Here is a 15,310-nt window from a genome sequence, read left to right on the forward strand (position 1 = left end):
CAAGAGGGCAAGCAGGTGCACAACTGATCTCAATTTCCCACATTCATTTAAACTGGAAGTCATTTAACCATTTCTCTTTATTGATATGTTCATCTTTTATTTTCATTTGGTAAGACCTTTTAAAATAAGAATAGTAACTCTTTTTCTCTCATATATTACCAATTTCCCCCCCACTTTTCATTTGCCATTCCATTTGTTTGTGGAGCTTTTAATTTTTTTATTTAAAAAACCTTTATGTTCTAAAATCGATCGCTAATTTTTAATAGAGTTTCTTCTTGGTTAGAACGTCCTTTTCCACTCTGAGCTCATATGGTCACTTTTTTTTCCCCAGTTCTTTCCTGATTTTATCTTTTATATTTGAACCTTTAATCCATTAACTTAATTATTGTGACGAATAACTGCCTGTCCCATTTCCACGTTTAGTGCGTGCTAGATACTTCTATGCTTTTGTTTCTTGTTGTGCCTTTCTATATTCCATTAATCTGTCTATTCTTACCCCTGTGCTGCTTTATTTTAATATATTGAATTGTTACAATGTGTATTATTGTTTAGTAGCAGTTGTCTTCCTCCCTTATTTTTCAACATTTTCTTGATTAGTCTCACTTGTTTATTCTTCCTGATGAATTTTAGCGCTATTGTGAATTTTAAAACATTCTTTATAAATTTTCTGTGGAATTTTTTAAAATGGTAAATTAAAGGGAACTGATGTTTTTTGATATTTGGACTTTGCCTGATATTTTGCAGTTTAATATACATATTCACAATTTGTCAAATTTGACAAATTCACAGTTTGTCATTAAGCTTATTTCAAGAAATTTAAGTATTGCTTTGATTGTGAATTTATTCCCTTTTCTTATATTTTCCAACTGGTTATTACTGGTATGTAGGGGGAGGGATTATATATTTACTGTTATGGGCTGCCTCGTTGAATTCTCTCATTTGTTCTGCAAGTTTTTAGTTGAATGTTTTGGAATTTCTAGGTAAAGAGTCCTTCATAGCTATATAATGCAAATTTTGCTACTTTTTCCAATATTTTGTTTCTTCTATTTCCATTTCTTGTCTTATAGCATTGGTTAGATCTTCCAAAACATTAAATTGGTGATGATGAAAATCTTTTTCTTGTTTCTGGTTTACTGCTAAGTATGATGACAAATAGTCTTTTAGGCTATGTGTTTTTTATAATGCCAATGAAGTGTTTATTTCTAGTTCATATATATCTTTAAAATCAGGAATGGATTTAGAATTTTATGAAATGCTTTTTTGATACCTATAGAGATATTTGTGTTGTTTTTCTCTGACGGTCTGTTGATGCAATGAATTATAATAATGTTTCATAATTTTGAAACATTTTTGGATCAAATTCTACCTGGTTATGGTATATTGTTCTTTTAATATACTACATGACTTGCTTCACTAGCGTTTCATTTAGGACTTCTCAAATTTATTTTTTGTTGGTTTTGGTATCAAAGTTATGCCGGCTTTGTAAAATGAATTAGGGAACATTCCATCTTTTTCTATATTCTGTACCATATATACATCATTTAAATGATCTGTTCCATGAAAGCTTGGAAGAACTCACCCATATAACTCTCCTGGGGTAATTCTTTGACAACGTTTCCTATTTCTTTTGTATTTATTGGATTCTTTAGATTTTCTACATCTTTAGAATTTTGGCTTCTTTTTCTGATGTAGCGCATTGTTTAAATGTGCAGGCACTGGAATCAGGCAACTTGGGTTCAAATTCTTGCTCTGTCATTTCTCATGTGACCTCATGAAAACTATGTCCTCTCTCTAATTCTTAGTTTCCTCGTTTGTTAAATGGATAAAATGGGAGCCTGTAGCTAAGAGGGCCATTGTGAGGATTAAAGAGATAAAGTACTTTGCACTGTGTCTGTCACATAGTGAGTGCTCAGTGATTTTTTTTTAAAGCTATTAATTAACCCTAGAAAATAATCTATTTTTCAGAGATTTAAAAGTTTCTTAGCACAGAATTATAAATAGTATTTTTATAATAAATTTTTTTATCTATTTCTATGATATATCACCTGTGTCATTCTTTATTTTGTATGTGTGTACTTTATCTCTTTTTTTTTATCAGATGAGCTAGAGTGTCTATTTTAGAGGTTTTTCAAAGAATCAGTTCTTGGAATAATTTATCAATTCAACTGTTTTTGTATTAATGTGTTCAAATTCAACAATACCTGCTTTTACCTTTATTGACCCCTTCCTTCTACTTTCCTTAAGCTTGTTTTATGGATCTGTCCATATATCCCTTATGTTGTTCTTCTTTAATAATGAAAACATTTCATGCTATGAATTTGCCTCTGGTTGCAATTTTGACTGCATGTCACAAGTTTCAGTATTTTTAAATATTTGTAATTATGCTTTTCATTTCTTCTTGTTCTTAGAAGAAATGATTATCTGACTTAAATGTGCAAAAGTAGAGCTTATTTTTTAATTAATTTCTAATTTGTTTGGGTTGTGTGTTGTTGCTTATGCATTTTTATTCAATTGTGGTTATACTTCATTGTGGCTAGAGATTGTGGACATACAAACTCTCCTTTGGGGGATTTATGGATGTCTTCTTTGTGCCCTATATAATCAATTTTGTAAATGTTTCATGGTCTTTAAAAGTAAGGTGTGCATCTTGTTGATAGGGTACAGATTTTGATGTAAAGACATTTAGTTTAACTAGCTTTTCAGTTGATTCTTTTGGATTTTCTTAGTGAAGAATGAAGTAATCTATAAATAACCATAATCTTAATCTGTTTGTCATAGTTTATAACATTGATCTATTTTCTGTTTCATTACATTTGTTAGAGCTTTTTGAATAGTGTAAGCTAATATCGATGAAGTAAGCATCTTTTCTTGATTTCTCATTTTCTGTTAATGATGCTGTTGCTTTCCTCTTGATTTGAGGCATGTTCATCATTTACTTTCTGCCTGTTTGATGACTTTAGGACCGAGAGAGCTCTGGAAACTGCATTTCTGTTTCTCCCATTTTGGCTGCTATTTTATTCCTAATGTCAATGTTTGTGAATGTTGTGTCCTTGTTGTGGACTGTACCTTCCATCTCGGAGGGGTGGTTTTCATCGACCAGTCTAATGGTTTTGCTCTTGGGTACTTATAATTACAGAAGCACCTCTGCTTTATTTTCATTTGTGTTTCTGAGTTAGGTAACCCTAGTTTCTTGTGTAATTGTTTTTGGAAGCCTGTATTCAAGGCAAAGTGTTGTTTGAAAGTTGAACCAGAGACTTGCACGTTCCAAAGAATTCTGCTCCTCGAGAGCACAATGTTCTGCACATTTTCAAGCAATTTCTAGCATTCCATGCATGTTCTTTAAACTTTGTCTTTTCAAACACATGGTTCACTGCCTTAAATTCAATTATTGAGGCTAAAGATTGGCCACATTGGGTCTGCCTAATGATTTCCGTCTTTGTCTTAATTTCTTAAGTCTGTATGAGATCTATGCTCTTACCACAGGTATCAGCAATTTTACTTTTCCATTTTCTGCTTACTTTATGAAACAACACGAGCAAAATGTAATTAAATACTGGTTTTCAGATGCAGCCAAGTCCTTTATTCAGACCAAATGTTACCCAGAAGCCAGATAAGTAAAATAGATCAAATCCAAGCTGCCCTGTTTGGAGCCAGGCAGTCACCTCAAACTGTGGGCATTTTCCTATAGAGACATGTGGGCCCCCAGATGCCTCTCAGAATACCCTTTGAAAGTCTCTGCGATGAGATATTAAAGCAGTTGCACAAACACACTGAACAAATTGCCATGTATGCAGGACTTGGGTGCAGTCGATAGGGAGCCGATTGCTGGCAGTCAGTGGCTGTGTGAATTCCGTAGTTGTGAGATGTCAACTCAGGGTAGTGTAGACCACCTGAAAGTCAGTGTGCGAAAATGGAGGCTTTCCTGTTTGTCTCTGCTCATCCCTTGGATTTGAATTTTTCGAGATAATATACTTGAAATGCATCTCAAATAGACAACTTGTAGTGTGGATTTGACGCTTTTGCCTTGAATGGGAAAATCCCCTTTTTAAGGGGGTATAAACCATTTTCCTTTTTATTTCTTGGTTTTCTTGTTGGGACGTAAAAAATTGCACTTAATGCTTGTTTTATTTTTTTTCTCCTTCCTTTCCTGCAGTCTTTTATTACATAGAGTACATTTTTCTCTTTTAAAACTTTCTCTGGTGATTCGGAAAGCACACAGCCAGTGTCTAAGTCTATCAGTGCTAACATTTCAGGGGTTTTTTAAGCCATGCTTACATCCAAATTTTTCTATGGCAAAAAACAACCTGACTTCCGTCTGTGCAATTAATTCCGTCTGTTCCTATATCTCCCCGTTCCTCCTGTTTACACCCTTCCAAATGATACTGTGTGAGTGGGTTTTGTCACTGTGCCTTCTACTTCCTTTCCCCACCCTGAGCCCCGGGCTTTGGGATGAGAGAATCGCCTCTCTGCTTTCTGCTCTGGCCTCCTCTGCAGCAGCAGAAACTCCTTATTGTTTCTGGACTATAGATTGTGTCAACCTGAAATGCTGCCACTTTGTACACTTCCGTGATCTCCTCTCAGTGTGTGGGTTGAGGGTCCGTCTTCTTCCCATCTAGACTGTGAGCTCCTAGGAGGCAGGAACCCCGAGTCAGGGCAGCCTCCGCCTCCACACGGGGCAAACGGCTGTCCAAGGCGTATTCACAGCTGAGTGCCTGAGAGGCTGTGTGAGCCAGTCAGTGCAAAGACGACTAGCCAAGGCGTAAATGAGTGTAGGAAGGAGTGGATCTGAGAGAGAGACGAGTGCATGGATGAGCGGGTGAATTGACGTGCTGTTGAAAGAATGGCCGAGTAGATGGACAGGTGAGGGAGTGGAGCAATGACTGGGGCCTGCGGAACCGAGAATGACCACCAGCCACCAGCTGCGAGCCATCTGAGGTTAGGAGATGTTCAGCCCAGGCTGGGTGTCTGCATGTTGGGATGCATGGGGTGGGGGAGACGGGCTTGCCCACCTCTCTTGAGATCCAGGAGGCTAATGAAGATGCATGTCACTTTGTCCAGGACGACGGGGACATTTAGGATCCATCTCTGCTATTCGGAGTTGTCCATTCTTCCTCCCTATTCTGTAGAATGCCTGATTCTGGGCACCGAGGATATAAAGCTGAGGCCGGTGTGATCCTTTCCTCGCTCAGAGGAGTTCCCGTACCAGTGGCGGACATGAGTGACTTCCTCTCCAATCAGGGGTACAGAGAAAAAATAAAAGCCATCAAAATGACCTCCCCAGCTCCCACCATTAGCCTTTCCCCACAGCTTCTCTTTCCCTGATGACCGAGGGAGGAAGTGACTGAACTCCTGGCCCAATGGCAAATGCGGCCTGAGCTTGGGCACCACCTCTCCAGCTTCTCAGGGGTCTTCCACCACCACCGTCAGCCTCGCCCCTCTCCTGGAGGCTTCCCGTTGGCTCTTACGATGCCATAGGTCCTGTTATCGGAAGAGTCTCTGGAATCCGCCTCCTCCCTCTAGCTACCACCCTCTCGGTGGTTTTTCTGTATCTCATTTTTATTTGCCTTCCCGCCCTGCTGCTCCACTGGGAGAGCTTTCATGAGACCACCAATGACCTCCATCCGATTGCCTGCTCGGCATCTCCACTAGGATTTCTCACTGGCCCTGCAGCCTCGCCCACTCAACACTAAGCCCCTGCTCCCCGATCAACACTCGCTCCTCCTTGGGTGCTCCCCAGCTCAGAGAGTGGAGCCACTCTCTCCCAGCTGCCGTGCCGGACGCCTGCGAGCATTCTTGACCCTTTCCTTACCCGTGGCTGGGGCATTACCAGGTTTCTCCTGTTCTTCTTCCTAACTATTCTCAAAGATGCCTAGTTTCCCCCATTTCCATGACTGCTCCCCTGTCCACGGGGCGGTTCTCTCTTTTGTGGACTCCTGTACTCCTCCCTGCCTCTGCTTTTGCCTCCAGCAGCGCTCTCTTCTTACATCATATGTCATAAAATGTGAGGCTCGTGTCCTTTATCAGCTATTAAGGGCTTTCCCTCGGCTTGAGGATAAAATCTGTACTTTTTAACCTTTGTTCTAAGGCTCTGAGCGATCTTGCCCCCACTTAACTCCTAGCCTCATTTCTGGCATGTTTCAGGTGCTCCATGCTCCATTCACAGAGATGCTCTTTTGGTTACCATGCTGCATCCAGACCATGCTCCATCCAGAATGTGCTCCATCCAGACCACGCTCCATCCAGACTATGCTCCATCTGTCTGGTCCATGAGCCCTCTATCTGGTCTGCGTTCCATCTGGTCCATGCTCCATCCAGGCCACTCTCTATCCATTCCCTGCCCCTTCTATCTGGTCCGTGCTCCACCTGTCTGGCCCTTGAGCCATCCATCTGGTCCATGCTCCATCCAGACTGTGCTCCACCTGTCTTGTCCTTGAGCCATCCCTCTGCTCCATGCTCCCTCGCAGTCCTCCGCTCCCTCTCTGCCTTGTCTGCTCCTCTCCCTCTCTCCCTGGCTTAGGCTCCTCATCCTTCATCCTTTACTCTAAACTTCTTTTGAGAAGTTCCCCAAGTTGGTCACATCTTCTTATTGAATGCTCCCTGCTCCTTGACAACAGTTTGGCCTTTTTTTGAAGTCATCAACTCGTTCTCTGTGATAATTATTGCAACATGGTCTCCTCTGCTGAGCTGGAAGCTACAGGAGAGAAGAACCTGTTTGACTCACAGCTCTGCTTCTAGCACCTCGTGGTGGTTTAATAAACATGGGCTTCTTTCTACGACTGACCACTTGGAAAATGTAATTGGGCCGGAGGAGAGGCAAGGCAGGGTGCTGGGTTGGGTCAGGGGATGCCGAGGCCTGACTTGGCTGAGGCAGTCTCGGGGCTCAGGGAGCAGGGAAGAGGATGGGGTTGAAGGCGGAAGGCTTGAATGCTATTCTAAGGAGTTTGGTCTTCAGCAACAGGATTACAAGCAGGGGGTGACGTGCTCAGCACTGGGCCTCGGGACTTTGGAAGATAGCCATGCCTTGTCACCATACAGCCCAGGAGCTGCCCTTGCCCTTTCCTTGGAGGCTGACTTACTGCATGGCTATGCATCCCATTCCTGTGGGGTGGTGGTATTGAGAGTTGGGCCATGAGAGGGCATGGGGAGACCCAAGGAAGGCCTCTTGAAGAAGGTGGAGATGTTGAGCAGGCATTGGAAGCGCCCGCTGCCCACTCACCTCTGTGTTTGGAGTATACAGGGTGACGTGGTGTCTCACAAGGACTGTCATAGCTTGGGTGGGCAGGCTGTTCCCCGGAAGTTGAAGGACCCCCTTGCACATATAAGCTCTGCCCTTAGAGCTTCCCATTCTGCCATGCAGAGCAAACCACCGCCCTTCACTTTGATTAAGACGTAGTTGACCGTGTAATGGCCAAAGCATGGTCAGCCTTGCCTGGTTTGCCTCTTCTCAATCTTTCCGAGTTGGCATGGCCTTCCTAGGGGAGACGCTACTTCAGGGAGGGGCGCCTCTTCCCCATCAGCACCGCTCCCTCACACTTGACGAGGGCGTTACGTTCACCACGTTCCTGCTTCCCAATGCCAAATCAGGCCTCAGAAAGCTTTCTGGAAGTGACACCAACTTCAGGGACAAGCCCTGGTTCTGGGGTCAGCACCACTCCATGGTTCCTGAAGAGATGGTAGACTATGGAACGTAGGCTTTATGATTTTTGACCTATGTAACATGGTCCACTAACTCTCAGTATCCAATCCATCCTCGGAGGGCACCCCGGAGGTGTTGCCAACGTGAGGGAAGAGAACGGTTCTGCTGGGTTTAGCTCCGGCACTGCTCCATGGTAATTCCTGTTGCCTATGTTTGATGTCTGAATCGTGCAACAAGGCTTCTTAAATGCACCCTCTGAGGGGTTTTCTGGAGGTGATGCAACGTGGGGGCAAAGACACCAGTTCCAGACTCAGCCATGATTCTTGAAGAGATGGTTTGCCATGTGGCATATGCTCCAGGAAAGATTTGCGTGACGTGGTCCACCACTTCCCAGTAGCCCAGCCAGCTTTGGAGGGCTTCATGGAACCACTGCCACCTTCAGGGGGACCCACCAGTCCAGCCTCCATCACGCTCTGTGGTGTTGAAGAGAGACTTCTGTAGGTTGAAGGGCCTCTGTTGGTACTAATGTCCACCTCTGATCGATCATAAACTCAGTCTCAGAGGGGTTTCTGGAGGCAGAGCCAAGATTAGGGATGAGATGAAGGTCCTGACTTTAGGCAGTGGATTGACCAAAACAACATCTGCTTTGTTTACGAAGATGGCATGGTGGTTACCCCTCACATCCAGTCCAGCCTAAGAGGACTTCCTGGAGATGCCCTGACTTTGACACCGAGATGGCTGTCAGTCTTTCCTTGTGGCATAATTTTTTATGCCCCAAACTAGGGCTCACGACCCGGGCTTCACGTGCCCTGAGACTATTTGCTTGGCCTGCTCAGTATAACTAGAAGGTGCTCTTTGTGGTTGCACATAGGCCATCTTATAGTTCTCATTTTGCTCACCACTCCCCCCAACAGTTCTGTTCGCCACATGCCATGCCCACCCTCCCTCTATGCCCACCTCCCCGTTCCCTCAGATCCAGCACAGTGCCTGGCACATAGTAGGCACTTAATCAGTATTTCTGGAAAGATGAAATCCATAACATCGTCCACTTCTGCTCAGTGGGACTTGCAGCCTTGGAGGGCTTCCTGGAGGAGTTACCAGCTTTGGGGATAAGCCATCAGTTCCAGCATCAGCGTCAACTTCTGACAGTGGAAACAAGACTTCTAGCCTGTGTGTGCTTGTGGCATGATGCATGTGTTGTGCTCAACCTGCCCTCTGATTCCCCTCAGCTTTGGAAGGCTATCAGGACGTGTCCTCAGCCTCTGTCCTCGGCGTCCCTGTGTGGTACTTGGAGAGATAGTAGACCGTATAGCGTACGCTTTATCTGTGACGTATGTAACACGGTCCACTAACCCTCAGTATCAAATCCATCCTCGGGGCTCCTGGAACCGACGCCATCTTCGGGGACGCGCCACTGGACCCAGCATCAGCCCTCTCCATGACACTCGAAGAGATGGTTTTCTGTATGGCATGTTCTTTTCTGCATGGTGCGAAATGACATACTCTCGCTCTTCTTATATCAAGTTCTGCCTCGGGAAAGCTCGCCATCTCTGGGGAGGAGATCTTGATTCTTTCTGGGATCAGTGCTGCTCTCTGGCATTCCATGACGTGGTTGACTACGCACCTCTTGTTTAGTATACACCATGACCTGCTTCTTCTCAGCATCAAATGCAGCCTTGAAGAGGTCCCCAGAGGCAACTTTGTGAACGTGAGCCTTCTTCCACTCGTCACTCCCATCGTGCGGTACTTGAAGAAATGGTTTACCGTCCCACATACATTTTGAGTATGTATGTGGGATGGTAAACCGCTTCTTGGTATCCAGCCCAGCCATCCAAACCATCCCGGAGAGAGCCTGAAGTCAGAGAAACGACACTGGCCTCAGCATCCTCCCTGCTCCGTGGTACTTGGCGGAATGGTAGACTGTTAGATGTGTACTTAACCTGTTAATGCTTGCAACGCAGTCTTCTCCTCAGTGTCAAACACAGCCTTCAGGGGCTTCCCTAGGACAATGATAACCTCCAGGAAGGTGTCCTGCTTCCACGTTGGCACATCCCCTGTAGTACTTGAAGAACGGTGGTCAGTGCCGCGAATGTTGACGAAGGAGGGATGTTCCACGTTCTGCCTCGTCATCCTCCAAGCTGTCCTCAGATGGCTTCAGGACCGAGCACCCACGTAGAGCAGATCTGGGTACACATGAGACGATGCCACTCCAGGTACTTGAAGACACACTGACTCGTTGTTTTCATTGACGATGCATGTACAGTCTATCTTTTTTCCATATCGAGTCTAGTCATCTTGAGGAAGGTGCCCTGGCTCTGGACTCAACATTGATCCTCCACGAAGCTCTGATCGGCCCTGCCGTGTATGCTTACAGACGAGGCACATTCCATGGCCCGCTTCTTCCCTATCTCCAATCCAGCCTTGGGGAGCTTACTGAAGATGCTACCAGCTTCAGAGTCGAGTCGGAGCACTGGTTCTGGCATCAGCACCAACCTCACGGTACCTGGAAAGGGTTCGACCGCACTGCATGTATTTTATTAACAGCGTATGTAACATGGTCTACTTCTTTTCAGTATCAAATTCAGTCTTGGAGGTCTCCAGGGAGGTCATGTCAACTTCTGGAGATGAGGTGCCACTTCTGGCACCAGTACTGCTCTGGGATACTTAGTAGAAGTTGACCATGCTTCATATGTTTTACTTACAACGCATGTTACTTGGTCCACCTTTTCATAACAGCAAATGCACCTTGGGGGGCTTCCAAGAGGCAACACTAAGTATCAGGCATAGCGCTCGTTCGGCGTCATCTCCACTCGGGGTCCTTGAGGGGTTTCTTTGTGCTGTGTCCACTGCATCTCTAGCAGACCTTGCATGGTGGCCTCTTCTCAATACTGCATCTAGCCTCAGAGGGCTTCCGAAGGTGGTGCTAACGTGAGGAAAGAGACGCCGGTTCTGACATCAGCCCTTTCCACGGTACCTGAAAAGACGGTTGACCATAGAGCATGCGCTGTCTCTAGGTCGTATGTAATATGGTCCACGTCTTCTCAATATCAAATTCAGTCGCAGAGGACATCCCAGAGGCAAAACCAACTTCGTGGGAGACACATTGGTCTGGCTTTAGTACCAGTCCACAGATACAGAGAGATGGTAGACTATAAAGCGTACGTGTTGTTTATGACGTATGCAACATGGTCCACTAATTCTCAGCACCAGGCAGACTTAGGGGACTTCCTGGAGGCCATGCCAACTTGAGAGCAGGGTCTGTGTGGTAGGCGCTCTCCAGCAGAGGTCACTGGGTGATTGGCTGGAGACCACATGCTTTATTTATGACATTGGCCACTTAGTTCCCCAACCAGTACTCAGCACCCAATCTCAGCCTTGCAGGGCATCCTGGAGGTGGTAGCATCATTGGACATGGGTTTGTGGTCATTGCCCCATTTGCCGATTGCTGATAATTCATGATGCACATTGCAAGGGCTTCCTGGAGGCAATACCAAATTAAGGGGAGAGAGGCTGGGTCAGCGTCACTTCATGGTATTTGAAGATGCGGTTGACCATGGTGTGTACGCTTTATTTATGACGTAGGACACATGGTCTACTTCTTCTCAATATCACATCTCGCCTTGGAAGACTTCCAGGAGGTGATATCAGCTTTGAGGAAGAGCCACTGTCCTGGTGTCAGTACTGCTGCTGCTTGGTACTTGGAGAGAGGTGGTCCGTGGCGCGTTCGCTTTATTTATGGCGCACATTACACGGTCGACCTCTTTGCAGTATCTAATCCCGCCTGGCAAGCTTTCCTGGAGCTAACATCAACTTTCGGGTGGGGACACTAGGTCTGCGCTCAGTGCCACTCACCGGGGTTTGTGATGTGTCTGTCTTGTGTGTGACGATAACTCATGTGTGGCAGCCTTCTTCTCAGCAAACCACTCTAGTTTGGCGGCTTCAAGGGCAAAGGTCACTTGCGGACGAGGAGAATGGCATCAACACGTGCCTGGGTACATGAGATGGTTGACCAGAGAGCACACGCTTTATTTGTGCCGTTTGTGACCTGGTCCACTAACCCTCAGTATCTAACACCCCCCTTGGAGAACTTCCGGAAGAAATGCCGACTTTGGGGAAAGAGACGATAAACCAGGGCCAGCTGGCCTCTACTAGACTTGGAGGAGAGAGCATCTGCAAGGCGTTCTCTGTACATGTGCCAGATATGGCCCACGTGGACTTATTTACAGTAGGATCTCTTTCCTTGGAGGGCTTCCTAGATGTGAGGCCCTCCAAATCCAGGGGAAGGGACATGCTGTCTGTGCCACTCCAAAGTGCTAAAGTGCTCAGCTGACCAGACTGGGTGCACTTTATTTATGACACAGATCATTTGGCCCAACACACCTCAGTATCTGGGGAGTCCTTGGGAGGACCTTTGCGGGAGCCAGCCTTGGCTTGGGGCATCTGTGTCTTTCTATGGTTCCTCAGAAAACTTTACCCTGGGGGTTAACTATAAATGTGACAGCTCTGGTGCCCGGCCTCTCTATAGTACTACCACCCTCTGGCCATGATGCCAACTTCAGGAGGTTCCGGCTGCCTTTGGGGTCAGCTCCATTGGGCTACTTGGATGGATGGTAGACGGACAGCATGCATTCAACTAATGGCTTACACCAGCAAATCGACTAATGTGCAGTGTCCAGCTCCATATTAACAGGACTTCCAGGACTGAATGTCAAGTCTGGGAAGAATCAGTGTTCTTGTCAGTGTTAATCAGTGGTACCTGAAGAGAGGTTTTCTGGGTTTCTGTTTCTTTAATGAAGATGAAACACACCTAGTTAACCTCTTTTCCAGTATCAGATCCCATCTTGGAGGCCTTCTGGTCCAGACCTCGGCTTCGGGGAGGGGCGTTACTGTCAGCTTCCAGACAGTGGGCAGAAATCAGTGGTTGAGCACAAACCCTGTGCCTTATATTTATGACTGATGTCACCTGTTCTACTAACCATCAGTGTCCAATCCCTGTTAACAGGACCTCCAGGACTGAATGTCAGGTTTGGGGGAAGAATCAGTGGTATTCATGTCGGTGTTAATTGGTACCTGAAGAGAGGTTTTCTAGGTCTCTGTTTCTTTAGTGAGGGTGAAACGAACCTGGTTAACCTCTTTTCCAGTATCAGATCCCCCCTTGGAGGCCTTCTGGTCCAGATCTCAGCTTCAGGGAAGGGGCGCTGTGGACACGAATAAATGGTGACCTATTCCATTTATCCCCTATTCCACTAACCTTCAATGTCTTGTCTGTTCTTAGGAGGACTTCCCAAGGCGATGCCCACCTGGAGGAAGGCGGTGGTCCCCATGGCAGCTCCATGCCCGGGAACACGCAGGTAAGTCATCTGTGGCTGCATTTGTCTGGCTTCTGACAGATCACGCAAAGCCAGCCCAGGTCAGTATCCAGCCCACTTTGGAGGGATGGCTGGTGTTTGCCACTTTCAGTGATGGGCTTGGAGTCAGCGCAGCCCGTGTTAGGTGAATGCCTGTTGCATGGAGAGCATGCCCTGGGCAGACAATGTCGGTGGCTTGGACCACTGCCCCTCAGCCTGCAGTTTATTCTGAAAGGATATTCTGGATATAATGACATCTTTGGGAAGAAAAGCTGGTTTTGAGATCAAGATGAGACCTGGGGGTCCCTGGAATTGGTCTGGGGTGGGACCTGTTTATTTCTAACATGAATTCTGGAGCTGATTTATTTTTAAATCTGGAGGAATGCTTGATGCTATGCCAATTTAGGGGGAAAGGGCTTTGTCATCAATTCTAATCCAGGAAAAGTGAGCAGAAAGCTGCCTACAGGCCAAGTGCTTTACCAGGGACACGCCTGGTCCACGGACCACCGTATCCAATCCAGCGCTAGCAGGCGATGCTGCTGTGAGGGAGGAGGCTGTGCTTCTGTAGACGCTTCTTCTCTGTGGCACTCAGGAGAGGTTTCCTTGGGTGTATTCATTTCTTTTACGACAAGTCATTCCTGCTGACCACTCTTCAGTATCCAACACCCCTTGAAAGCCTTCCTGGACGAGACAGAAGCTGTAAGCCCCAGCCAGGGCTGAGTGAGCCGAGGCCGCTGCTTCCCTCTCTCTGCACATCGTGTCTGATGCTAACGCTCCTTCCCAGGAGGACGTCATGGAGGCAACGCCACCGCCCGGGAAAGAAGGTGGTTCTCGTCCAGCTCTAAGGCCAAGGCACAGAGGTGGGTTGTCGGCTGTACGTTTGTTTTGATGGCAGTAGGCTGTGACTCTGGGTTCCGGGCTCTTTCGTGGCATTTGGGGAAGAGGCATTGGGTTCTCAAGAAGGGCCAGGTCTTTTCACGTCAACCTTACTTTGATGAAAGCCAGAAGAGGTGCGATGGCATCTCCTATTAGCTGATGCCCAATCGTCATTGTTTGCACCTGTAAAGAGCCCGGGGGGTGTGAAAGAGGAGGAAATGTGAGAGCAGCGAGCACGCCGTTGCCTCTGAGCTCTCCAGGGCCGGTGGCCACCGAGTGCACGCAGACTGGGCACTCTGCTGGTTAAGCAGGAGTCAAAAGACAGATTGCGAGGATGTCAGGAGGCAGCACAGCTCAGTGACTCTCTTATCCTCTGCTTTAGAGGTCAGCTTAGGGGAGAGGGCAGGGCAGTCACACAACTGGATTAAGAGGAAACCTGGAACTTACTTTCCCTTGATTTTTGACTCCTGTCTCTTCAGTCCTATCCGGGTTGGCCGGCCTCCCTACTGAAATGAAAGAGAGTCCGGAGATAGCAATATTTCCCCTACAATGAAAAAATTATGATAAAAGGACTTTTATAGCAAAACAGAAAAGCCAACTCAGAGTTGGCGCAAACATTTGGCAAAATAACTTCGGGAAATGAAGTTTGTTTTCATTCCTTAATTCTCCTGAATTAAATGGAAGGCAGCGGGAGGTGTGAAGTGGTGTTTCATCTGGAGGATGGGGGCCTGGCCCCACTCCCAGCCCTCCCTGCCCTCCCGCGGCAGGAGGTTGTAGTGGGCACTCGCTTTACATGTGATTAACCGGATAACGTCCATCTGTTTTAGAATCGCACCTTGTCTGCGAGACTGCTTGGACCCCTGGCCACTTCCAAGCAGGGGCCTGGGTGTCAGCCCCAAGCAGGCCACGTCACCTGCCTCTTGACCGCAGAATGCAGCATTTACGTGTGAACTCTCTCCTCCTGCACTGACATCAGGATGCAAACCAGTGCTGGAGGCGCTTCCTGAGGGCTGACTTCCAGAAGGATGCTGTGGCTCCACCTTCAGGAACCCCAGTACCTGGAGAGAGGTTGTACCCTAAATGTCCTCTGTCTTGGTGGAAATGATTTCACAGGACCGTCTTTCAGTATCAAGTCTTAAAGGGTTTCTGGGCTGACCTGCGTAGGCCACTCTAGGCTCTCCGCTTATATAGGACACGTGACATCCAGTTGATCTGGTACAATGTAGACGTCTTGAAAACTTCCTGGAGGGGACACCAACGTCAGTGAAGATTCAGAAGTTTTTTGTTTTGTTTTGTTTTTGTTTTTTTTTGTTTTTTTGATCAGTGCTAATCTTCGATACTCGAAGGAGAGGTTGTCCGTGTTGTCTTCTCTTTATTTATGATGAAACATACACGGGAAACCTCTTTTTTAGTATCAAATCCCACCCTGGAGGCACTTCCTGTTCCTGAT

Source organism: Equus asinus, chromosome 7, assembly GCF_041296235.1.
Source record: "Equus asinus isolate D_3611 breed Donkey chromosome 7, EquAss-T2T_v2, whole genome shotgun sequence".
Taxonomy (NCBI): Eukaryota; Metazoa; Chordata; class Mammalia; order Perissodactyla; family Equidae; genus Equus; species Equus asinus.